This window comes from Pleurodeles waltl, chromosome 4_2 (assembly GCF_031143425.1).
Source record: "Pleurodeles waltl isolate 20211129_DDA chromosome 4_2, aPleWal1.hap1.20221129, whole genome shotgun sequence".
In the NCBI taxonomy this organism is placed as follows: Eukaryota; Metazoa; Chordata; class Amphibia; order Caudata; family Salamandridae; genus Pleurodeles; species Pleurodeles waltl.
This window is the reverse complement of record NC_090443.1, coordinates 371,959,383-371,985,080: the sequence shown is the minus strand read 5'-3', so window position 1 is coordinate 371,985,080 and position 25,698 is coordinate 371,959,383. Positions and strand designations below refer to the sequence as shown.

General features: G+C 45.2%; 1 protein-coding gene across 1 annotated transcript in view; it reads right to left on the bottom strand.

The window, feature by feature from the left end:
• Positions 1–25,698, bottom strand: part of SLC44A3 (solute carrier family 44 member 3) — a 556,605-nt gene that overhangs the window by 486,523 nt on the left and 44,384 nt on the right. The window lies entirely within an intron of this gene.

Sequence of the window (25,698 nt, the reverse complement as noted above, 5' to 3'; positions counted from 1 at the left end):
CCGTTTGGCTGGGCTACTTCTTTATCTTTCCTGTCCCTTTCCCTGTCGCCCCTGTTTCTCCTGCAGTTGACTGCTGGGTGCCCCCCTACCCTGCAGCCTGAACATGCATGCCGGGCTCCAGGTGCAGTCAACTTTGTCATATTTGTAGCACATGGAGTGGGAAACCTTCCCAGGCTGCCCTCCTTTCCAGCCTTGAAATTGCTTCGGTTTGAAAAATGACCTCTGCTTGTCCTGATACCCTTTGAAATGGCCTTTCTCAAAGGGGTTATCCTGCTTCCATGCTGCAGGTCTGGGTCCCTAGCTACCATCATTTTATGCATATAGCTAGACACGACCTCCTCGTCCCATTCCATGTCAGGGTGTGCCTGCATCTTTATCCTGAAGCTCTTATCTTAGTCTAACCAGGCCTTCCCTGCGAACTGCCTGTAGGCTTCACGAATTGTAGACTCATACAACCACAAATCTTTCGCACAGTGGGGGAATTTGTCCACAATCACACAGGCCATTATTCTGAATGCATCCAGCCAATTATCAAAATTCCTTTCTGCTTCACCCAAGACCTGTCTCTCTCTGATCCTCATCCTTCCTATTGCATGTGGCGAGATCCAGCCCCTCCACCTGGATCTCCAACAGAAAGTAAATATCTATAAACTCCTTGCGCCAAATGCGCTCCTTTACTGCCAATGGTATTGAACTTGCTAACCCTGTGGCCCTTGTAACCATGAATGGGTGACCTAGTGTGCCCCTCTTGCAGGCCTCTGGTGACAGGCCCTCTGTTTAAGCCTTGGATACCGCCCCCTGATTTGTTACCCCATGTCTCAGTGGGTACTGGTTGCGTGGAGTTCGGGGGTGTGGGTTCCGATCCCATGGCTCCTGCCTGGCCCACTGTGGCCTCCCCGCTTGCCTCTGAAATTTTATTCCCCAGTGAATCTGGCCCCCCAGATTTAGCACACAGCAGTGGCAGATAGGCTTGTACAATTGTACTTATCTGCTTACCCTCGGTTGGTCTTCACTTCTTGCTGGCGCTGGGCGCTGCCCCCTGCGGTGTCTTCGGTTTGACCCTGTCAGCCTTCCTCTTTACCCCCCTTTTGCTTTCTTTGCCGGCAACTCGGTGAACCTTCTTGGGCTCTTCCAGCTCTTTGCTTTCTTCTGTTTGGCCCCCACTGGGCTCCTCACTCTCTCCGCTGTTGCTAGGATCCTACAGACTGTGCTGGCCACTCTGCACGCTCCGTAATTTGGCTAGTAGCCACTCCTTGTTATGAATGGTAGCTGCCTCCCTTGTTGCCTTTATTATCTCCTCTGTGTCTTCTGGTTGCAGCATGTTACTTGTGTTTGCCATTTAAACAGCAGGTCTGATGCTACCTGTTGACTGTGCCTGTGGTACATTGTGGCTTGTCTTTCAACATGGCCTGGGTCTCGTCCCACTTTGCGGGCTGTCTCTAGCCACTAGGCTGCCTTCGCCCTTTCTCCCGGCCTCAGTCATGTCACCCCTGCCAGGGTCTGCCCCAGCCGATCTGGCGTGTTTGAAAAACGCACTGCCCGCTACCCAGGGGCCGCGGACAGGTGCTTGCTCATTTACCTTGGGTTCTTTACAGTTGACTCTGCCTGAACTCATGGCCTGGCTCGTGTCACCCCTCCTTGGGGGCTGTCCCCAGCCGATTTGGTGGGTTCCTATTTGTAGAGGTCTATCAGGCAACAATCATCATTTGTTTAATATTCTTTTTTTTTTTAAGTTAGGCCGTTCCCCTGGCCTTCTTGATCCACGTTTGTAAACGTTCTGTTCGTACAGCATTCGCTTATCTTTGGGCCCGCAAATGTTCAAGATTGCTCAGGGGCCTCTTCCTCTTGGGCCGATCAGCTCCTGCTCGTGCAACTGCCGGTACTGTCTGCAGGACTCACGGCCCTTCGAATACCCACTACCCAGGGATCGCTCCCCCTGGCTTTGCTCACCTTTGGGAGAGTGACTTGCCTCCTGGGAGCCGCTCTGCACCACGCGCTGAACACGCTTGCCCAGGGGTACCCAGCTGCCTCAGGACTGCACCGCTAATTTGCCCTGAGCCATTCTCCAGTATTAAAGGGGGAAGCGAAATAGACAGGGAAGCTTTTCCACCATCTCAACCGCCGATGTCTGCTTCCCCTTTAAGGCCTCGCGGTCCTGTTCTCCAACGTTGCTCCGTCCTTCCCCTCCACGCCAGAAGACAACGCTATTGTGCCGCCGGAGTCTCTGTGCCTCAATGTGGTCCCTTGATGACTGCTCGGACCCGCCAATGGAGTCACGCCGCCACTGGATGGCTGCCTTCCAATACACCCAGGTTCCTTCCTTACATGGTGCCTGCCCAGCAGAGTTGCATCGCTACAGCATAGCGGTCTTCTGCCGGCTCTCAGTTTGGCACCCACAGGAACTCACAGCAGCAGAACAATGGGTCCTCCACGGTAGGTCCTCTTCCTTCTTCCGCTGCTTGTCTCTGCCCCAAGCCTTGTCTGGACCTTGGGTGCCCCACCACTTATAAGGGCAAAATACCTCGCTGGCATGATTCAAAATTTGCACAATCTCCCATTAGCCGGCCTTTTTGCGCCACCAGCACCCGCCTTGGCTCTAGGCACTCTTTTGCCACACCTCCACTTCCAGTCCAGCACAGGGGGTTGGGACTGCTTCCGCACACCCCCCTCACCCCACCCCACCATTTTTTAATCGGATCCTCAGGCTGGCGTTACATGGCCTTGGCGCTGTTTACTGCGCCGGCCACTTGAGCCCCTTACGGGTACGGGCCTCTGCCACAATCACCCTCCTCCCGCAGTGTGCACCTTGCTGTGACCGGCCTACAGTTGCACTTGAGGCCTTTGACCCACTGGGGGCCATGCTGCCCGCTCATGGCCAGTCTCTCCTCACACGGCCACATATCCTCTGTCGGATCGCAACAGAAGAGGGTGAGACACAGGCACAGTGAGACGACCCTGTACAAGCTTTGCTTGTACCTGCAGCCTGCCATTCTCCACGCGGTTTTAGTGGTTGAGAACACTGGTCCCCTTTGTAATCGGGTGGAGGGGTACTCTTCTCAGAGATACTGCTCCACCTTACTCAAACTCATGGCCTAGGAGAATGCAAATAACAATTATAACATAGAAACAAAATGTTTATTGCGCAAGAACTTACAAGTAAAGGCATTTGCAGTGAAAGCTATAACATAGCTCTGAGACAAGCACATCCTACCCTTGCATTTAGTTTTCTCAACTGGAATATCCCAAGGGAAATATTGATAGATGGTGCTTATTTACAGAGCTCCATGCCCAATCAGAAAATAGAATCTGAGTGCGTTCTTCCATCACCTCACTTCATCTTGTAGAATACCACATCCTAATCATCGTCCATTGCTTGTTAGCGTTTGGCCCAGATCAAGAGTAGATCTAGATTCCAAAGCAGAACGAAGAGAAAAATATTAGGAGGCCATGCAACAAGCTTGGAGTTCTTAAAGTTTATTTTCGGTACCCTCATTCTCTGCCCACATCATGGACATGCTGTATGTAGTAGGTAGTGCGAAATTGCCATCACAGGAGAACACATACAAGAGATTAGGAAACTAAAGAGAGCAAAGCTAATTGAAAATTCTAACACAGTCCATTTCAGTACTTTAAGCAATCTGGTATCATAGTGAGGAATCCATTCGATAATAGGGTATCCTTACGTTGAGACTGGCACAAAGGGGACAGCCTGATTGTTCAAAACTTCACGCTTGAGAATACAGATCCTGGCAAGGAAGGCTCTAAAATGGCTGAGTTAAGGTTACTCTGAAATATTCAAACATACACGAGTCAGTTGGAAAACAGAGACACAGGGAGGAAAAATGACTTAAATAATCCGTGCAAGTGCATCCTTACTCTTTGTTGGTTGAAATAAATGCCATAGCAACAGAGAACACAACATTTTAATGTTGCACGTTGCATTCAATCTGTCATATATGTCCTGCCTCAGCTGCCCACCTAGGCTTTCCTGTAACTCAGCATTATGAGAAAAATAGATGATAATAAGTGGTCAGAGGACTATGGAGGTGAAGAGATAGTTTGGAGAGTATGCAGGGAAATGGAAGCTAATCACAAAAGAATAGCAACAAAAGAAAACAGAAATGGGGTCTACTTACTCCTACCTTTGGCAGAGCAGAAAAACAAACATATGAAATATGAACAGAAAAAAAGAACAACATATAAATTAGACCCAAGGGAAACAGAAGGGCTTAACAGCTCCTTACATAGTTATCTAAATACAGAAACATCACACAAAATGAATTTAGTTTAGTTTTTAAACTAAAAAGAAGGGCCCTTAGCTACGGACGCTGAAGTAGAATGGAACGTTACTATGACACAGGTGAGGAACACACACTCAATATGCTGCAAACGTTCTCCTAAAATATACTCAAGTCAATGCTGTTCAATCAGTTCACTTTATTCACATTCCAGTTGTTTTGGCGGTCACCTACGAAAGTCACGGAGGTTGCACCTGAATAGAGTCTGGATTTAAACACTTCCCAAACTGGGAAAACAAGGTTTATCTCTAAATGTTATTAATCTCGCAAATGCAAGTTAGACTGAATTAAGGTGAGGTAAACATCCAGAAAGAATAAAGTGTGGTGTAAACTAGATAAAGAAGAACAAGCCAGTACTTCCCATGGAACGGCACCAGAACTGGGTATCTCTACTGCTGGCTGCCGGTGATTGTAAGCTAAAATCACAGCATCTTGTCTTGAGACTTCTATCAAGAAAGACCCATACTATCCCTTAGTAAAGCAAGTAGAGATTTACTGAGCGGACGCATTTGAAAAACTGCAGTAACTAATAGTATAAAGGTAAGTAGCTGGGGAATTACCACTCAAAAACTATACTGGCGTGACAGGCATACACCTGAAGGTCATAAAACAACTCAAAAGAGCTAGTCTGCACTACTGTTTAGCTGCTGGTAACAGTGACAGTAGTTATTTGAGGTGGCATTGCAGTTACCATCGGTGTTAACCTAGAGCAGAACGGTAAAAAATGTCAAATACCCCCAATACAATATTCCAGCATATTTTATCTCTGAGCTGCATTACCCTCAACTCTTAAAATGAGAATCTATTTTTATAAGTAAAATGAGTAATCAAAGAAACCTATAAAGAGCCAGTGTAGTTGAAATCAAGAACATGTTAGTCTTCTACGGTCTGCACAAAACATGAAGCTGTCTATCTGCTTCACATCTATTTATACGTACAGAATTCTGATCCAGTCGTAGCTCTGGGGGATTGGAAACGAGTTAGAAAATCTGCAGTAACCAGCTGTAACAGTAAAAGCCCAAGAATTCCGTGATTTCTTTATTTAAAAGTTTTCCTCAGACCACACCCAAAGGTCTCCGGAGAACTGCAGTTGCTGAAAGTTGTCTTGGACATATCACACCTGCCACAGAAGCCAAACATTTCTCCATTATCACATATGTTTGTTTCTCACATTGTTCAAAGGTCACTAGGTGGGTTACTTCAAACACACATAAAAAACACACACAAACTCTTTCTGTCTGTTTTACTTCTAGTGAAAAAAAATCTAGCATTTGTTTCCAAAGGGCGTGAAAAGTTGGTCTTAATCCAATGAAAAACAAGAGAGCAGCAGAAAAGTAATGTGGAGCTCTTAAAAATGCTGGAGTGAGCATTGGGGTCCATTTTGTCATAGCTACATTGGTCCTCAGGCTGTATTTTGAATCTCGCTGCCAGGATTAACCCCTTCTGATTTGGGATTTGCTGTTACTTTAGGAAATAAAGCAATCCGATCTAGATTGGGTCGGCAGACGTCTGCCTCCAGTACTGGATGGCTACAGGAACCATATCCCGCCTAACAGTGAAAGCAGCCCAGAGGAACCGGCACACAATCTTCTCATAGGCAGAAACAAGATTTCCACATACATGATTTGCTACTACATCAGTCTGACCAGTCAGTACAGTCAGCCAAGCTATTAATAAAACATTCGCGAGGGTTGCTTTTGTCATCTAGCTAGCCCTGCCTTTGACCTTGATTACTTGTTAATGGTACTTCATCAGCACAATATGTGGTTTAAAGGTGTGGGGCATAAAAACTAGATTGAGGCATGACACTTGCTTTACGTGGATAAAAAACACAATTTCGCTGTGTACACTGAGAGTGGTAATCCCAGTGCTGGAATACAAACAGCGCTGCGCAGAGAAATACAATGGACACTGGTTTATTCCTTATACCTGAAGGAAATGGATTAAGCAAACAGCGGCTATATAAAGTTCCACCGTAGGATCAGGTGCCAAATATAGGAATTTAAGACCCTGCAGGACCGGAAAAGCAGCAAAACTCTGCTTAGTTCGACTTCTTCTGGCCTGCCTGTGTTATTCCACCGATGGAACCGTCAACATGTGAGTTGAATTGAAGCGTGACACTATTTACCTGATGCCCCCTGGCAGACAACAGGGCTCTGCTGATTAAGAGTGCAGCCACCATACAAAACACTCACAAATGTCTACGGAGAGACTGAAAGGAATGCATCAACTAGTGTTTAATTTGTTCTCCTGGAGGAGAGACTCTCTCCCTCAAACATTCATGTAGTACTCTAAATGGGTTGCTTATTGACCACAATGGGGTGTGTTTGACCTGTAACACATGTTTTGAGTCACTGGAAGACCATGTGCAGAGTATATGGTCTCCCATAAAGGTCCAGGTTAGTGCCTACACAAAACTATAATTGCCTTCAGGGTGTATCTGCCCTCTTTGAGAGTCTGACTTCCATATTGCTATCCCTCTGGCTCTGTTGCTGAGACCTTGCAGGTGTCTGATGCTGCTACTCTAGCTGCCAAGACCTGCATTCGAACACTGAGTGGAGAGAAGCAGGCTCCTGGCCAGAGGGACAAACAGTATGTCCCAGTCTACAAAATGCTGTGCCAATGTCATCTTGCAAGAAAAAGCCTTGATGACTGTGTGGCCTAGCTGGTCAGACGATACTCACAAATCTTTGGATTATCAAAAGAGTCTTGGAACAGTAGCCACCTTTCATGTGCCTGACATGCCCATGCTTTCCCTGACAATAAGAAAGCCCATATCTGGCCTTTCCAGCCTGAGGAGCATAAAGTTGATTTTCCACTTTATCGTAAACATTAGGGGAATTATCCCTTGACTGATGATTGTTACCCTGATTCTAAAAAAGGTGGAATTATCTTCATAGCCACAGAGCCATCAGAACTGGAGAGCATCTTGGGATCTTTACCCTCGCTATGCTCTTTTAAAGGGCCTGCTTTCCTTCTATAAAAGTAATTTCTGTAATTAGTAATTAAAAAAACACAAGACCTAGTTTGCTTATTCATGAAGAGTCATCTACATTGATTCGCTACTAGCTAGTGATAAATTCTGCCTTTCCCTTCCCCAGAGATCTATTTTCCATTTATGAGGTGAAAGTCAGAGTGGTGTCCACAAAACCTTTTTGGCCCAAGCCACCTTAGTCCTTGTGGTTTCAAATTTATTACATATTGAAAACTCTTTAATCAGTTTCCGAGTCACTTTGTGGACCTGGGGGTGTCATTGCCAACTAAAATCCTCAAGGCCACTTACTAAGTTAAAGATAAGATCACAATAGTTTGGTACATCCTGAGAGATAATGTGGGAGCTAGTCCAACTCCAGCACTAGTAGGCCTCCTCTATTGAACTGTGACTCTGTCTAGCTTGGACTTCAACTTCTGTCTTCTTGAACTGCAAGCCCTATTCTCAGGCACCAAATTTTAAATTCCCAGTAGCTATGTGAAACAGGCACCAGGACTCTATGAAGTGGCCCTGCGGCACCCTAAAACAACACCAGTGACTTTACTGGGAATGCTGTTTATAATGGGTGGTGGTGTTTGTGGGGTCCTAGGATTGTAGAATGCTTTTGAAGTAGTCTCAGTGACTGAAGTAAAAACATATGGAGTTGTCCAGCTTTGCACCAGAGACTGCAGAGACTCTAGAGCATACAGCAGACCTATCATTGCCAACTTGACACACTTTAGCATCCTACCTGATAATTGTGCCTCACAGACAGGCTACAGTAGACAGAGCCGTACTAAACTATAAAGTTCATAAAGACTGCCACAGACAACCAAAGCTTTTCACAAAGGCAAACACTGGTCACAGTGCTCCATGTTCTATGTTTTCTAGTGGCTTATCAAGTAGGTGCTAAAATTGTGTTTTGTGCTATTGGTCGGTCCTATAGAAAATGGCAGGGTAAAAAGGACTATTTTGTGCTGCCTTATTGTTTTAAAAGATAAGCTTTTTAAACCATACAGATTTGACTAGACATTCTTAGGTCTCGCCTACTTGAAGACAATAGCAATAACTTATCATTGCTTGGCTATCTTGTGAATTTCATTTGCTTGTTTCTTATTTAATGGCTTTCCTTTCTCTTCGTGAGTTTATCCCTCCCATGGAGAACAGCTTCTTTATCGACCTTTTGAATGGATGACTTGCATCCTTCTTTTGTGTTTTTTCAACCACTTCATTGTCATTTTTTACATGGACATTGGTAATTGAGTGCTGTATTTGGACCAAACCTGTGGGAGTACAAATATGATATATTTTTTCTAGGGCCCCTTGAACCCCGAGGCATAGAGAGCCAAAAGTCTGTACAATAACAACTAAAAAGGAAATAACATTATTCATTATCAGCATTTCCAATCCCACTTTTAGGTAACATTTCACCGATGCCTGAGTGTCCAAGTGTTGGATAGCACTGCTGGGTCACCCGTGATCACCTGGTCGTTTTATGTAGGTAAAAAAGGATGTTATGTTCTGTCAAATTTAAAAACTGTGTCCCATACAACTGCCAAGAGTTTCTCTATCTGAAAGGTACACCGTATATTTCTCCACCACAGGTGTAGGCAATTTCCATACCTGGGCCACAGGTAGTCTAACTGCCAATAGTATAAATGAGATGAGTTTCCCGATGGGCATAGTCAGTGGGAAAATATTGTTTTAACCTGGGTATCCCAACAGGAATATTGTGGGTTGTGGTGGGAGGGTGACACCCATGATTGATTTGATGCTGGGGATGATTTCGCCCCAAAACATGTAAATGAATGGCCAAATGCAAGTTGCTACAGGCAGCTATGGAAGGATGGGCTATCACCCAATACATGTTGACAGTCTTACTCTCTTTTCCCAACATAATCACAACATTTACTTCTCAAGGGGTTTTACCTGCACTTCATGTGCGGAATAAGAATTACAAAGCATTTTTTTATTTTTCTTTACAGCGCCCCCGGATTTGCTCAGCCCATGCACGCGGCTTCGTTTCTTGCACCGCTTCTTCCCGTCCTGAACTAACAAAAAGGTCTCCATTTAAATCATAGTTCTAGCTGTGTCAGCACGAAATTAGGCGTTTTAATTGCAATGATTTCCTGTTTACACTGAATCTGGTTTCCATTTGCATGTGGACCAAACAAAACTTCACCTGCTTAGAGTTAAGCCTTGCGTTAAATGCAAAGGCACTAAAGGCTATCACCCAATAAATGTTGATAGTCTTATTCTCTTTTTCAAACACAATCTCAGCATTTTTTTCCTCGAAGGATTTTACCTGCATTTCATGTGCAGAATAAGCCTAACAAAGTATTTGTGCAGCCTCGGAGAGTGTGCACACTGCAGTTCAACAAATGTGTATTCATAAAAACAAGATAAGCTACTTCTATTCCATAATGCACACTTCTTGCGAGATACCAAAACACCAGACAAACTGGTAATACAAACACTCCTACTGTAGTGCTTTTTTTACCTGGCCGAATTACTGACTCACCATGTGCGCCCTTCAAAGTACGACTGTCGCACTTCTGTTGAGGTGTGTTTTTTACATTTTATTTTTGCCCTGGGGGCTGGGCAGGCTCGGATTGGCTGACAACATGCTGCCCTACCGCCACGCCATTGGTTCTACTTTGAAATGTGAGCAGCTTCGCAAACACATGCATTGCCTCCCTCATTGTACCATCAAGCAGAGGTCTCGGTAATGCGCTGAACCGTTCTAGTTCCTGTTGTTCAGCTGTCGTCGCAGAGGTTCGCAAATAACCCCAGGTTTGCCAGTGCATTTTATAACGCCAAAAATGGTCAGCCAGAGGGTGTGAGAGAAAAAAATAAAAAATTGAATCATAAAATGAGCACAGAAATGGAGACCTTGACAATGTGAAACTAAAACAGGGATGAATGTTACATAACTGAAAGTGAATGGAATTAACGAAACACAGAGGGAGGAGAAAGAAGAAAACAAAGCCAGAGGGAGAAGGATAAAACAAGCCAAAAGGAAGAAAAAACCACCAAAAGGAGGTGGGGTTGGAAAAGTGCTCTGTATGGCGGAACATTTAGAGCTCCATTGAAGCATGTTTTTAGGTAACGTATAGGCACCCCCTCAAAAACAATAACACATTTGAAAACTAGCACACATAACACATCTGCAACCTCACAAACATACGGCTTAAAAGCATTCACATTATCAGTGCCAAAAGCTCGGAGCTCCGCCATTGCCAAGACCTACTGGCTTTGCCAATGCTTGTTAATATATGTCCGTTAGCCCTAAGGTAGGCCTATTGAGCCCTAAGGCAGGGTGCTTTACATTAGAAAGTGGAACATGTATTTTTACATGCTCCAACAGTAAAACCCCACAGTTAACTTTTTTGTTGGTGAGAAGGCTAGTAACCCCATTGAGGAGCGCAGAACTACATGCTGACACATAAACTTGCTAACGTCTGACTGAGATTAATAAAATTGGGACTACAGGGTATCAAACAACTTGTTACATTAAACTAAACCCATCTTGATGCTCAGGCTGAAATTAATGTAACCTATTGCAGCTTGATACTTTTACAAAGTTGCTACTTTGTTGCTTGAAAGTCTTCTCTGCCCGTTCACAGTTGCACATGGGGTCTGTACCTGAAACAGCTTTCTGCTTTCTTGGGGAGATGGACAAATGACTTCCAGGAAAGGGCAAAATAGAAGCCTGCGTAGGGGAGAGGTGTTACCACTACCTGGCAGAAAGCCGCCTCTGAAGGGCAAATGGGAAACACACAGAAAGAGTTGTTCTATTGTTTGGACAAACAGGCCGGCACTAGGGAGCAAGAAGGGAAACAAGTTGACAAACAAGTACTCCAGGGGTTTTTAGCACCCATAGTAGCTACACCCCCCTGGTTTGGCTAGGGAGCTCTGCAAGCCAAGAGAGGGGTTCTGTCATCTTGAGAGTGGACAGAATAGAGTACTCTTGGATAGCTAGATGCCACACTTCACAGGAAGTTGTCATCAGGCTGGAGGGAACCTGGTAGCCCATTGACTAGTGACAGTAACCTCCCCTAAGGGTATTTTCTCGGCATAAAAAGACCACCTGGCACCCAGATCTGAGATTTCACTGGACTGGAGATAAGGACCGAAGAAGGACTGCCCAGCTGCACCAAGGCCCTGGCAAAGAGAGGCTGCACCGACATGGACTGTACCTGTTGAACCTGGGGGATGGAAAAGAAAGATGGACTGTGTCCTGCTGTGTCCTGCTTATGTGAAGTTGACTCCTGAGCCCAGTCGAATGAAGGGACTCCAAGGGTCAGTTGGCTGACCTCCTGTTCGCAACACAGGTCCACAACGCTGAAGAAGCCTACTAGGGCGAGTTGATAGCCCAGATCACCTGATTGCTGGTCCACACCGCCATGCAGCCCGAAGGATAATGAACCAAAGCTCAAATGTTGCCCCTGAGTCTGCTGGACCCAGAAGAGTTGTCAGAGTGCAGCTGTGTCGCCCAGAAGGTAAGTTACCATCAAAAGAATTAAACTGCTGAAACTGCTGTGCAGAGCAAATGGTAGCCCGGTGGGAAATTGACTTCTACCAAGCGCAAGAGAACTTTGAACAATGTCGACCCCTGAGGCCAGGATCACCGCATCAAGCCAGTGAAACAAGGAGTAGCCCCATAAAGAACCCCCACCACCAATCGCACAACATCTTCAGCAACCTGTATGCTTTGCATGAGTACCACTCTATTGAAATCAATGGCAAAGAGCCACTGACACTAGACCTGAACTGAAGACTGGTTTTCCATAGGAGGGAACTGTTTCTGTGGGCTTTGCTGGTCCCACTTAGTGGCTTCCTGCCAGAGTTGGTCGCCTAAAGTAACTCTAAGTATCCACACTGATACCAAAGTTTTTCCTGAAAAAGTTTCTATTTGTCAAATTTGTTGAATTTACCAATGCTTTTTTATGGCTTAGTAAAAAGTGTTGATTCACCATACCTTGTAAATTCGGTATCTCCAAAATCCTATGGAGGCTCTTTTTCATTTTGGTGTAAAAAATTATATAAAATTGGGTACGACCACCACTTGTGTTATAGTGTTTCCAGTTTGCCAATCTGGCCCACTCTAAACCAAAACAATCTTCCCCACTCCAAAACCAAAACAATCTGACCAACTCCAAAACCAAAACAATCTGCCCAACTCCAATCTGACCCACTCCAAACCAAAACAACCTGCCCCACCAACTTCAATCCAAAACAATCTGCCCCACTCCAATCTAAAACAATCTGCTCCACTTCAATCTAAAACAATCTGCCCCACTCCAATTCCAAACAATCTGCCCCACTCCAATTCTGAACAACCTGGCCCACCCCAATCACAAACATTCTGCCCCACTCCAATCCCAAACAATCTGCTCCACTCCAATTCCAAACAATCTGCCCCACCCCAATCCCAAACATTCTGCCCCACCCCAATCCCAAACATTCTGCCCCATGCCAATTCCAAATAATCTGCCAATCTCAACCTGCCCAGCGTCAATCCCAATCTGCCCCACTCCAATCTCAAACAATCTGCCCCACTCCAATCTAAAACAAACTTCCCAACCCCAATCCAAAACAACCTGCCCCACTCTAGTCTGCGCAATCCAATGTAAAACACATGCCCCTCTCCAATCGGACCCACTCTAATCCCAAACAATCTTTCCTCCCACCAATCCCAAACAAGCTGTCCCACTCCAATCTGCCCCACTCCAATCTGCCCCACACCAGTCCAAAACAACCTGCCCCAACCCAATCTAAAACAACTTGCTCCAATTCAATCTAAAACAATCTGCCCCAAGCCAATCTGAAACAATATGCCCCAATCCAATCTAAAACAATCTTCCCCATTCCAATCTGCACCAATCCAATCCTATAAAATCTTTCCAACTCCAATCTGCCCCAATCCAAATCGAAAACAATCTGCCCCACTTCAATGCAAAACAATCTGCCCCACTCCAATCCAAAACATTCTGACTCCAATACCAATCTGCTCCATTCCAATCCCAAACAATCTGTCCCACTACAATCAAAAACAATCTACCCCACTCCAATCCAAAACAATCTTTCCCACTCTAAACCAAAACAATGTGCCACACTCCAAACCAAACCAATCTGTCCAACTCCAATCTGACCCACTCCAAGCCGATTTGCCCCACTCCAAACCAAACCAATCTGCTCCACCCACTTCAATCCAAACAATCTGCCTCACACCAATCGAAAACAACCTGCCCCAAACCAATCTAAAACAATCTGCCCCAATCCAATCCCAAGCAATCTGCCCCACTCCAATCCAAAATAATCTGCCCCACTCCAATGCCAAACATTTTGCCCCACTCCAATCCAAAACAATCTGACTCCAATTGCAATCTGCCCAATTCCAATCCAAAACAATCTGCCCCACACCAATCCAAAACAATCTACCCCACTCTCATTAAAAACAATCTGCCCCATTCCAAGCCAAACAATCCTGCCCCACTCTAAACCAAAACAATCTGCCCCACCCACTTCAATACAAAACAAGCACTCTAAACCAAAACAATCTGCCCCACCCACTTCAATACAAAACAAGCTGCTCCACTCTAATCTAAGGCAATCTGCTCCTCTCCAATCTAAAACAATCTGCCCCATTTCAATTCCAAACAATCTGCCCCACCTCAGTCCCAAACAATCTGCCCCAATCCAATCCCAAACAATCTGCCCCACTCCAATCCCAACCAATCTGCCCCACTCCAAACACAATCTGCCCCACTCCAATCTCAAACAATCTGCCTCATGCCAATCTCAATATGCCCTGCGTCAATCCCAATCTGTCCCACGCCAATCAGCAAACAATCTGCCCCACTCCAATCTACAACAATCTGCAAAATCCAAAACAATCTGCCCCACTCCAATCCAAAACAATCTTCCCCACTCTAAACCAAAACAAGGTGCCACACTCCAAACCAAAACAATCTGTCCAACTCCAATCTGACCCACTCCAAGCTAATTTGCCACAATCCAAACCAAAACAATCTGCCCCACCCATTTCAATCCAAACCAATTTGCCCAACTCCAATCTGCCCCACACCAATCCAAAACAACCTGCCCCAATTCAATCTAAAACAATTTGCCCCAATCCAATCTAAAACAATCTGCCCCATCCAATCCCAAACTGCCCCAATCCAATCCCAAACAATCTGCCACACTCCAATCTGCCCCAACCCAATCCAAAATAATCTGCCCCACTCCAATGCAAAACAATCTGCCCCACTCCAATCCAAAACAATCTGACTCCAATTGCAATCTGCCCCATTCCAATCCCAGTCAATCTACCTCACTCCAATCTGCCCCACTACAATCCAAAACAATCTACCCCACTCCAATCCAAAACAATCTTTCCCACTCTAAACCAAAACAATGTGCCACACTCCAAACCAAAACAATCTGTCCAACTCCAATCTGACCCACTCCAAGCCGATTTGCCCCACTCCAAACCAAACCAATCTGCTCCACCCACTTCAATCCAAACAATCTGCCTCACACCAATCCAAAACAACCAGCTCCAATCCAATCTAAAACAATCTGCCCCAATCCAATCCCAAGCAATCTGCCCCACTCCAATCCAAAATAATCTGCCCCACTCCAATCCCAAACAATCTGCCCACTCCAAACCCAATCTGCCCCACTCCAATCTCAAACAATCTGCCTCATGCCAATCTCAATATGCCCTGCGTCAATCCCAATCTGTCCCACGCCAATCAGCAAACAATCTGCCCCACTCCAATCTACAACAATCTTCAAAATCCAAAACAATCTGCCCCACTCCAATCCAAAACAATCTTCCCCACTCTAAACCAAAACAATGTGCCACACTCCAAACCAAAACAATCTGTCCAACTCCAATCTGACCCACTCCAAGCCAATTTGCCACGATCCAAACCAAAACAATCTGCCCCACCCATTTCAATCCAAACCAATCTGCCCCACTCCAATCTGCCCACACCAATCCAAAACAACCTGCCCCAATTCAATCTAAAACAATTTGCACCAATCCAATCTAAAACAATCTGCCCCATCCAATCCCAACATGCCCCAATCCAATCCCAAACAATCTGCCCCACTCCAATCTGCCCCAACCCAATCCAAAATAATCTGCCCCACTCCAATGCAAAACAATCTGCCCCACTCCAATCCAAAACAATCTGACTCCAATTGCAATCTGCCCCATTCCAATCCCAGTCAATCTACCTCACTCCAGTCTGCCCCACTCCAATCCAAAACAATCTGCCCCACTTCAATCCAAAACAATCTACCCCACTCCAATTCAAAACAATCTGCCCCATTCCAAGACAAGCAATTCTGCCCCACTCTAAACCAAAACAATCCGTCCAACTCCAATATGCCCCATTCCAAACAAAAACAATCTGCCCCGCTCCAAGTCAAAACAATCTGCCCCACCCACTTCAATCCAAAACAATCTGCTCCACTCCAATCTAAAACAATCTGCCCCACTTCAATTCCAAACAATCTGTCCCACCTCAGTAACAAACAATCTGCCCCACTCCAATCCCAAACAATCTGCCCCACTCCAAACCCAATCTGCCCCATTCAAATCTCAAACAATCTGTCCCACGCCAATTCCAAACAATCTGCCCCACACCAATCTCAATATGCTCCACGTCAATCTTAATCCGTCCCACGCCAATCCCAAACAATCTGCCCCACTCCAATCCCAAACAATCTGAGCCACTCTAATCTGCCCCAATCCAATCTAAAATAATCTTCAAAATCCAAAACAATCTGCCCCACTCCAATCCAAAACAATCTGCCCCACTGCAATCCAATACAATCTGCCCCACTGCAATCCTAAACAACCCGCCCCACTGCAATTCAAGACAACCTGCCCCCTCCAGTCTGCCCCACTCCAGTCCCAAACAATTACCCTATTCCAATCCCAAACAATCTGCCAAACTCCAATCTGCCACACTCCAAACCGAAACTATCTGCCCCACTCTAATCCAAAACAATGTGCCCCACTCCAAACCAAAACAATCTGCTCCACTCCAATTTGCCCCAGTCCAATTTAAAACATGTACCCCTCTCCAATCAGACCCATTCTAATCCCAAACAATCTGCTCCACTCCCATCTGCCCCACAACAATCCGAAAAAAATCTACCCCACTCCAATCTGCCTCACGCCAATCCCAAACAATCCTTTCCACTCCAATATGCCCCACACCAATCCCAAACAATGTGCTCCACTCGCCCCCACACCAATCCAAAACAATCTGCCCCAATCCAATCTAAAACAATCTGCCCCAATCCAATCTAAAACAACCTGCTCCAATCCAATCTAAAACAATCTACCCGAACCAATCTAAAACAATCTGCTGGACTCCAATCTAAAACAATCTGCCCCACTCCAATCTTCCCCAATCCAATCCCAATCTGCCCCAATCCAATCCCAAACAATCTGGCCCACTCCAATCTGCCCCAATCCAATACAAAACAATGTGCCCCACTCCAATGCAAAACAATCTGCCCAATCCAATCCAAATCAATCTGACTCCAATTCCAATCTGCTTTATTCCAATCCCAAACAATCTGCCCACTCCAATGCAAAATAATCTGCCCCACTCCAAGCCAAAACAATCTGCCCCACTGTAAACCAAAACAGTCTGCCTTACTCCAAACCAAAACAATCTGCCCAACTTCAATCTGACCCACTACACACCAAAACAATCTGCTCCACTCCAATCCAGAACAATCTTCCCCACTCCAATCTATCTCACACCAATCCCAAACACTCTACCCCACTCCAATCTGCCCCACAACAATCCCAAACAATATGCCCCCATCCTATCTAAAACAACCTGCCCAATACAATGTAAAACAACCTGCCCCACTCTGCTCTAAAACAATCTGCCCCAAAAAATCTAAAACAATCTGTCCCAATCCAATCTAAAACAATTTGCCCAACTCCAATCTAAAACAATCTGCCCCAATCCAATCTAAAACAATCTGCCCCACTCAGATCTAAAACAATCTGCCCCAATCCAATCTAAAACAATCTCCCCAACTCCAATCTAAAACAATGTGCCCACTTCAAACCAAAACAATATGCTGCACTCCAATCCAAAACAGTATGACCCACTCCATTCCAAAACAATCTGCCCCACTCCAATCTGCCCCACTCCAATCCACCCCACTCCAATCCAATCCACCCCACCCCAATCCGGCTACTCCATGCCAGCCCTCCCCAATCCACCACAATCCACTCCAATCCAATACAGCCCAATCCAATCTACCCTACTCAAATCCAATTCATCTCACACCATTCAATCCACGCCACCCCTCTCCACCCCACTCCAATTTAATCTACCACAATCCACCCCACTCCAATACACCAAACCAACCCACTCCAATCCAGTCCAACCCATTCAATCCATTCCACCCCATTCCAAACCAATCCACCCATGCCAATACATTCCACCACATTCCAATTCACTCCACATTCCAATCCATTCCACCCCACTTCAATCCAATCCACCCCACTCCAAACCAACCCACTCCAATCCAATTGACCCCCACAATCCAATTCACCCCACACCAATCCAAATCACCCCACACAATCCAATTCTCCTCACTTCACTCCAGTCCAACCCACAACAATCCAGCACACTCAGATCCAGTCCACTCCAATCCACCTCACTCCAAACATTTATCCCATTCCACTCCACCCCTATCCAATCCACCCCAAATCCAATCCACCTCGCTCCAATTCAATCTACCTCACTGCAATCCAATCCACTCGACACCAGTGCACCCCACCCATCTAATCCACCCCACTCAATCCAATCCACCTACCTCAATGCAGACCACCCCACTCCAATACACCTCACTCAATTCCACCCCACCCCAATCCACCCCACTCCAGTCCACCCCAATCCAATTGACCCATTCAAATCCACTCCAATCTACTGCAATGCACCCCACTCTATCCAAATTCACCCCACCTCAGTCCACTCCACTCCAATTCAGTCAAATCCAACTCAATACACCTCATTCTAGTCCAATCCATCCAGCTAGTTCAATCCACCTAGCTCTAGTCCAATCCACTCCCATCTAGTCCAATTCATCCTGCTCTAATCCAATTCATCCCACCCCATTCAATTAATCCAATCCAATGAATCCAAGCTACCTCTCTCCAACCCATCCAAATACACTCCACCCCATGACAGTCCAAGCCAATCCAACCCACTCCAGTTCATTCTAATCCACCCCACTCCAGTCCAATCTAATCCACCCCATCCAGTCCACCCACTCCAATGCACCCCACTCTATCCCAATCCAATCCACCCCATCCAGTACACCCACTCCAATCCACCCCACTCTATCTCAATCCAATCCACCTCACTCTACTCTACTCCGATCCACTGCACCAGATTACCTCAATGAACTCCACCCCACTCAACTCCACTCTATGATACTGCACTCTACCACACTCTCTTCTGCTGAACCACTGAACTCTATTGCTCTGCACTCAACTCTTCAACACTCTACTCCCCCTACTTCACTCTATGACACCTATTCCAAAAAATCCACTCTACAACATTATTCCCCACTCACCTCTATTAGACTCCATGCCACAGACTTTTAGCCATGCTGAACAGCAGCCATGTTGGTGTACACCATGGCAAAAACACATTGCCAAGCCATCTCTTATATGGGCAAGACCTATTGGCTTTGCCAATGCTTATATTTTTACTGATGCTGGAAAGCATGATTAAAAGCACTGTAAAACCCAAAGGTCTGCATTGATAAAAAAAAGAGGGGAGAAATATCTCTTTTTAGGCAAGAAGAGCAACTACGTTGAAGGTGGTAGAAAGAGAAAATCTCATGTGGTGCACAAATATTTCCCTCTATTCAGTTTCATTCTTTAAATTGCTGGTGAATGATGCATGCGCATCTATTGCAAACAATATTTACTATTATTTTTTTATGCTATAGCAGCAAAAAAATATTTGTATCCAACTCTTTTCGAGATACACAAATAATGTCTGGTCCTCCGCATCTGCAGCATTTAGACAGCTTCTAAGACATACTGCATATACATCAATCAGTGCAACGTCATCACATATGATGCAAAAGGTGTCTCGGTGCCTGAACGTCTACCAAACAGCAGTCACTCAATATAAATGTAGATGTATATGCTAACAGTGGAATACATCCAGAATTCACTACAGTAAATGAAGTCCACTTAACTCATATACGTCAAAAGCACACTATACCTGATACCGGATCGTCGACCAGCCGAGCCAAATAAAAAGTCACAATGTGAACTGAACTTAAGAAGTTTTGGAAGTAATCAAAGAAGCACGCGGCAGCATCTAGTACTTTGAAGACGTATTTATTTGTTAATGTAAGTTGTTATATATAACGCAGACAAAGCCAAAGTTGGCAGAGCTCTTCACATAGACTTACCACAGAGTAACGTGGGCAGCCATTAGATGTGAGGAGTATTAGTGATGTTGTAACCCAATCGGATTTGAGCAGTAAGGATTTGTCTAATGTCACTCCATCAAACAGTAATATACTTCAAAATTGCCTCACCCCTTACTCTCTGCCAAATTTACAACAATTTTCTCTCTTTGTCTCTCTGCTCACAGTACCTTGACAGACGAGCAGGTGCTTGCATTCTCAATCAAGTCAGTTGCCGCCTCAATTGCTTCTCAAAATAGGGTGACCAAAAGCAACGTTGCACTTGGGGTCCGCGTTCTAGTGCAGGACGTTTAAGAGCGTTCTGGTCTTTGTTCATTTAACCGATTTTACTTAGGTGCCAAGTACAATGATTTGGCAAAAAGTAGTGCCCTGGCGTCGTGGGCATCTAAGCAGGCCACACTAGTGATTACGATTTGCTATTGCTGGTGCCAGGAGACACACCAAGGGATTTACGAACAGAGACAGACCCTTCCTTTTCAGTTCAATGGCAACAACACTTAAGTATTTAACCATACCGGTCAAAGGCCACGACCTGTAAAACAACACTGCCTGGGAAGTACATAAAGCTGTCAACTACGAGATTTTCTAATCTTCATCCAGAACTGTCAGAACGCTGCAGCAGTAGATAATTACCCTAAAATCAATAAGAACACTGGCGGATCTTGACAGCAGAAATGGATATTTACAGATACAAACATTAAGCTAACAATTTCACTGTCTGTACTTACTTTTTTTTTTAGGCGAAAAAGCAGAAATTAAGTCATCATTTGAGTGTCTCTTCATGCTGTTATGTATCCATACGCAAGGGAATAAGAATGAATTAACAATTCTGTGTCAGGACCGGAGGTTTCGGATTATACTTCTCTCTCTTTACTGCAATAAAAGACAGCAGCCAATCAAAACTTCAATAACTCAAAAACTACATTTCCCATGAAACCATGTAGTCCACTGTCCACCAATCATAGGGATGACCCCTGTATATCAGTCTCTGCAAACAGTCCTCCCTCTTTCTTTGCTGCTGCAGCCCATAGATAAGTCTTTTCTTTTTCTGTATTATTGCAACTTTTTATTCTTATAAAGTAAAGACACTACTTTAATTCACAGCGTGGAGCGGAAGCGGGCTCTGCACACGTCGCGGTGCTTCGAATTTCTGATTAGCCGCACTCTCGATCGCTTCTTCGCGATCATTTTTCGTGGCTATAAGAAACTGCCCCTGTTGTACTCGGGGCGGTTCTTTAAGTGCTCACAGAAGGTGGGCGCGACCAGCAACTAAGCTTAGGAGTCTCACGGACTCCTAGACCGCGATCGCGTAAAGAGGACTAGTCCTCTTTTTATGTTAGCGATGCACATGCGCTCTCCTCGATCTCCCAATTTCAATTGGAGCAAGGTCAACGCAGCGCGCACTTCAGAGAAAAAGCTATATTTAGCCCACGTTGTTGAATCTATTGATTTTCTCGAGCCTTAGAACACCCAACGGGGTGCTTAAACGCACAAAAGGCTTTGCCTTAGGGAATTAGCAAGGGCTCCCTCCACATCTAACGACTTGCTGTGATATTTATCAAACTTTGCACAATATCTCCCTGCTGGGGCCTTCCCCCCCATTTGAACTCCTTCATACATCCCCTATTAATCCTGGCGTACTACGCTGCGGAGGATGAATACTATCAGGATCAGCCTGAAGCAAATGATGAACATCATATGGAGGAAAGACTAGTGGAGGCACTGGGGTATCATGTCCAGGACTCCGTGAATCAGGCTCTTATTAACGCATTAAAACCCTTTGCACAACCCCTTATGCATTTTGGACAGCGTGAATTGAGAGGCTGCTCTCTAATTGATTCTGGTTCACAACAAGACCAGCCTTCAGAAGTGGGCTTTGCCTGAGGAGCCTAAAAAAAAACCTCACATCCTCTCTGGATATTTTGGCGCTCATGGCTGCCTCCGTGATGCAAGATCATGGGCATGGGTCTTTTTGTAATTTAGAGATTCCTGAAACAGGTTTTTATTTGTCCACCCTGACTGAAGGTCTCCCTTCGTATGCTTCACATTCCTCGGATTTGGATATCAATCACGAGGAGCCTAAACCCAGTGGGAAACGCAAACGCAAATCTCATAATACTCAGGAACGTAGTTCTTCCTCCCGCACTTTTTCCTTTGATCCTGAGAGCATAATCCATCCCGGTTCTTTGGAATGGATTCCTTGTGCAGAAGTAGCACATTATGTGCAAGATCACATCAGGAAAGGTTTTGACAGGGATGGACGAAGCACCTTATTCTCAGTGTGCCCTGACCAAAGTGGCAGATACGCCTGATTTAGACCCCAATATGACAACCTTTATGAAGAGATTTTCCAAAGATCCTACTAAAGGGCTGGACCTGGCATGGAAAGGCTGCCAAGATAAATTATTGGATATCTCTGGTCCAATGACGAAGATCTTAGAATTGGACGTGCAAGCCAAAGAATCTGATTCCCCCTTGGACCCTCAGACGGTTCTAGAATGGGCTTAACAAGCCATATGTTTGTTGGGCAACGCAAACTATGCTATGTCAACAGAACACAGACGTTCCTCTTTGATGCGGATTGACCCTAAGTTGGCAGAATTAGCTTCCAATGACGCTGGTTCGCTAGCGAATGATTTACTTTTCGGCGATAAATTTGTCAAAGATTTAGGTAAATACGTTGCCACTTTCTCCGCCCTAGACAGGGCTCAATCCTCTATGCGGAAGATGTTTAACAGAGGCCTTTTTCTCAGGGCCGGACGCTACAGGGGTCAATCATCAGGCAGTGGATATAACCAGACCTCCGGAGGCTTCAGTCAACAGAGCCAAGACTATTACTCCAGATCGGGTTCTATCCAACGAGAGCCCATAGAGGTAGAGGTTGCGGTTTCCGCAACAACAGAGGTTGCTTCAACTCCTCCAAAGTAACTTCCACTGGTAAGAATCATTCCGTTTTCAGAAGTCTTTCTAGGGGGGAGGTTGAAGGATCACGTAATGGCCTGGAAACGTATCTCTCAAGACCCGTGGGTTCTTCAGACAGTGCGGGGATACAGAATATAATTTTACGCCCCTCTTCTTCAGAGGTCTCATCCATGGCCCATTCTTTTTTCTCAAGCAGAAAGCTCTTTCATGGACGATTAAATAGCGCTTCTTCTTCGGAAACGCGTCATTTTCCGTTTGAATTGACATTCTACAGGTTTTGTCAGTTCTATTTTTCTAGTTCAGAAAAAAGGAGGCGGTTCTCAGCTGGTTCTCAATCTCAGAGATTTCAATTCATGGGTTGTTTACTGACATTTCAAGATGGAAGGCATGCATCTTTTGAGAGATCTTCTTCAAGAAGGAGACTTCTTAGTGCGTTTGGATCTCAAGGACGTGTATCTTACAGTCCCTATATTTGAACCGTACCACGGGTATCTTCAATTCTGCTGGCGAGAGCATTGGTATGAATTTGCCGTCCTTCCCTTCGGTCTTTCGTCTGCCCCTTGGTGTTTTACCAAACTCCTAAGACCAGTAGTTCAACTTCTCAGAGAAAGAGGAGTCCGTCTCATTATTTATCTGGACGACATTCTGATCATGGCACATTCAGAAGAGTCGGTCCTTCTTCATCTTTCTTGGACGATTCAAATTCTTCAGGACCTGGGGTTCCTTATCAATTCAGACAAGTCAGTGATGACTCCTTCCAGGGTCATAGAATTCTTAGGCTTTCAGGTAGACTCTGTCAAGGCCCAATTGTTGTTGCCTCTGGCAAAGAGGAGTTCTATCAAGAAAGAATTGAGGAGAGCCCTTGCCTCTCAGACTATATCATTGAAGACCCTTAGACGTTTAGTGGGCCTACTAGCCTCATCCATCCAAGCAATATTTCCAGGACCTCTTCATTATCGAGCCTTACAATGACTGAAGATTTTGCATCTTCGCAAAGGCTTATCTTCCGCAGAACAGATTGCTCTGTCGGACGAAGCCAGAGCTGAGATTGATTGGTGGTTAGCTCACGTGGATACATGGAACGGCAGAGCCATCTTTGTATCAAGCCCCATAGTGATTATAGAGTCGGACGCCAGCCGTTGGGGTTGGGGGGCTCGCTGTGGTCTGATTCAGATAGGTGGCCGATGGTCTCAGGAGGAGTTTAATCTTCATATCAACTGTCTGGAGCTATTGGCGGGAGCATTTGCAATTCGCTCCCTATCTCCTCGTCAAGCGAAATGTTGCATTCTTCTTCGGACGGACAACATTTCAGCAGTACAGTATATCAATCGTATGGGAGGAACCAGGTCCCGTGTTCTAGTGGAAATAGTGAAAGAGTTTTGGCAGTTTTGCCTACAACACCACATTTCAGTGACTGCAGAATATATTCCGGGACGAGCCAATCTGATTGCAGACTGGAACTCCCGCTTCCTCAGGGATGGCAGCGATTGGAAACTGAATCCTCAAATCTTCAGCAAATTGAACCTTCCATGGGGTCCTTGTGTGATAGATCTCTTTGCCTCAAGACTCAATGCTCATTTACTAAATTTTTCAGTTGGAGGCCGGATCCTCAGGCGTTTGGGACGGACGCCTTTCTGCAGTCTTGGGAAATGGGGATGCTTTATGCGTTTCCTCCATTTGTCATGATTCAGAGAGTACTCTCTCAGGTGAGGAGACAGAAAGCAGAATTAATTTTAGTGACTCCCATTTGGAAAGCACAACCATGGTTTCCAGTGGCGATGTCCATGTCGTGTGCTCATCCAATTGCGATCCTGCCGGATCCTCAACTGCTATGGGACCCTTTGGGGTGTCCACATCCTCTAATATGGATGGGGCAGTTGTCCCTCATGGCATGGAGAATTTCCGGAGACATTGGCAAGTGTCTGGAGTTTTTGACAACGCAATGTTTTTCTTGTCCCAATCTTTGTCTCTTTCCTCTCACAAAATATATCAGTCTTCCTGGAACAGATGGGCGTGTTGGTGTAGTGAACAAAGTGTTGATCCCTTGGGGTCCTCCATTGCTATGATTGTAAAATGTATTTCCGATTTAGCTGCTGAGGGTTTAGCCTATGGAGCCATCAACAATTTTAGATTGACGATCTCAGCGGGCCTCCCCCACATAGAAGGGAAACCGGTGGGGGAACACCCATTAGTTTGTAAACTCCTTTGTGGAGTCCGAATGGTTAAGCCACCTCAGCTTAGGTATTCTTCCCTTTGGGATGTGGATATAGTCTTAAGATTTTTTAAATCTTGGCCGTGCAATGAAGACCTTTCTCACAAGCAGCTTTCGGCAAAGTTGACTATATTATTGTGTCTTTTGTCCTGTCGAAGGGTATCAGATGTTCGAGCACTGGATATAGCAGGTAGAGTTTTTACTCCTTCGGGAGTTTCTTTTACTATTTCCAATCGTACAAAGACAGCTTCCAGATTTGTTTCTTATCCAGCCTTTCCTCACCATCAAAAATTGTGTATTGTGAAATGTTTAAAAGCTTATGAAGAATGTACTTGTGAGGTCCGTAGAGATTTTCAAGGACAATTGTTGATTTCTCTTCAAAAGCCTTTTGGCCCTGTCTCTGTTGCTGCGTTGGCACGATGGGTCAGGTGGATTTTAGGGGAAGCTGGTATAGATGTTTCTATGTTCGGAGCGCTTTCAGTTAGAGGAGCTATGGCCTCTAAGGCGTTCTCTGTTGGGTCTCGTTTAGAGGACATTATGAGAGTGGCTGATTGGTCCTCAGATTCCACATAATTTTTTTTATTATCATAAACCGATTGTGGACGTAGTTACAACAGTTATTGATCAGCTTTGAACTAGCATAATCCGAAGCTTCCGGTCCTGACATAGAATAAAAGAAATTCTAGCTTACGCGTCAAGAATTTTCAATTCTATTAAGGACACGGAGGCAAGGATTATCCTACCCAGAGAGAAAATACTTTATTATATTAATATATTAATTTTCTAATTGA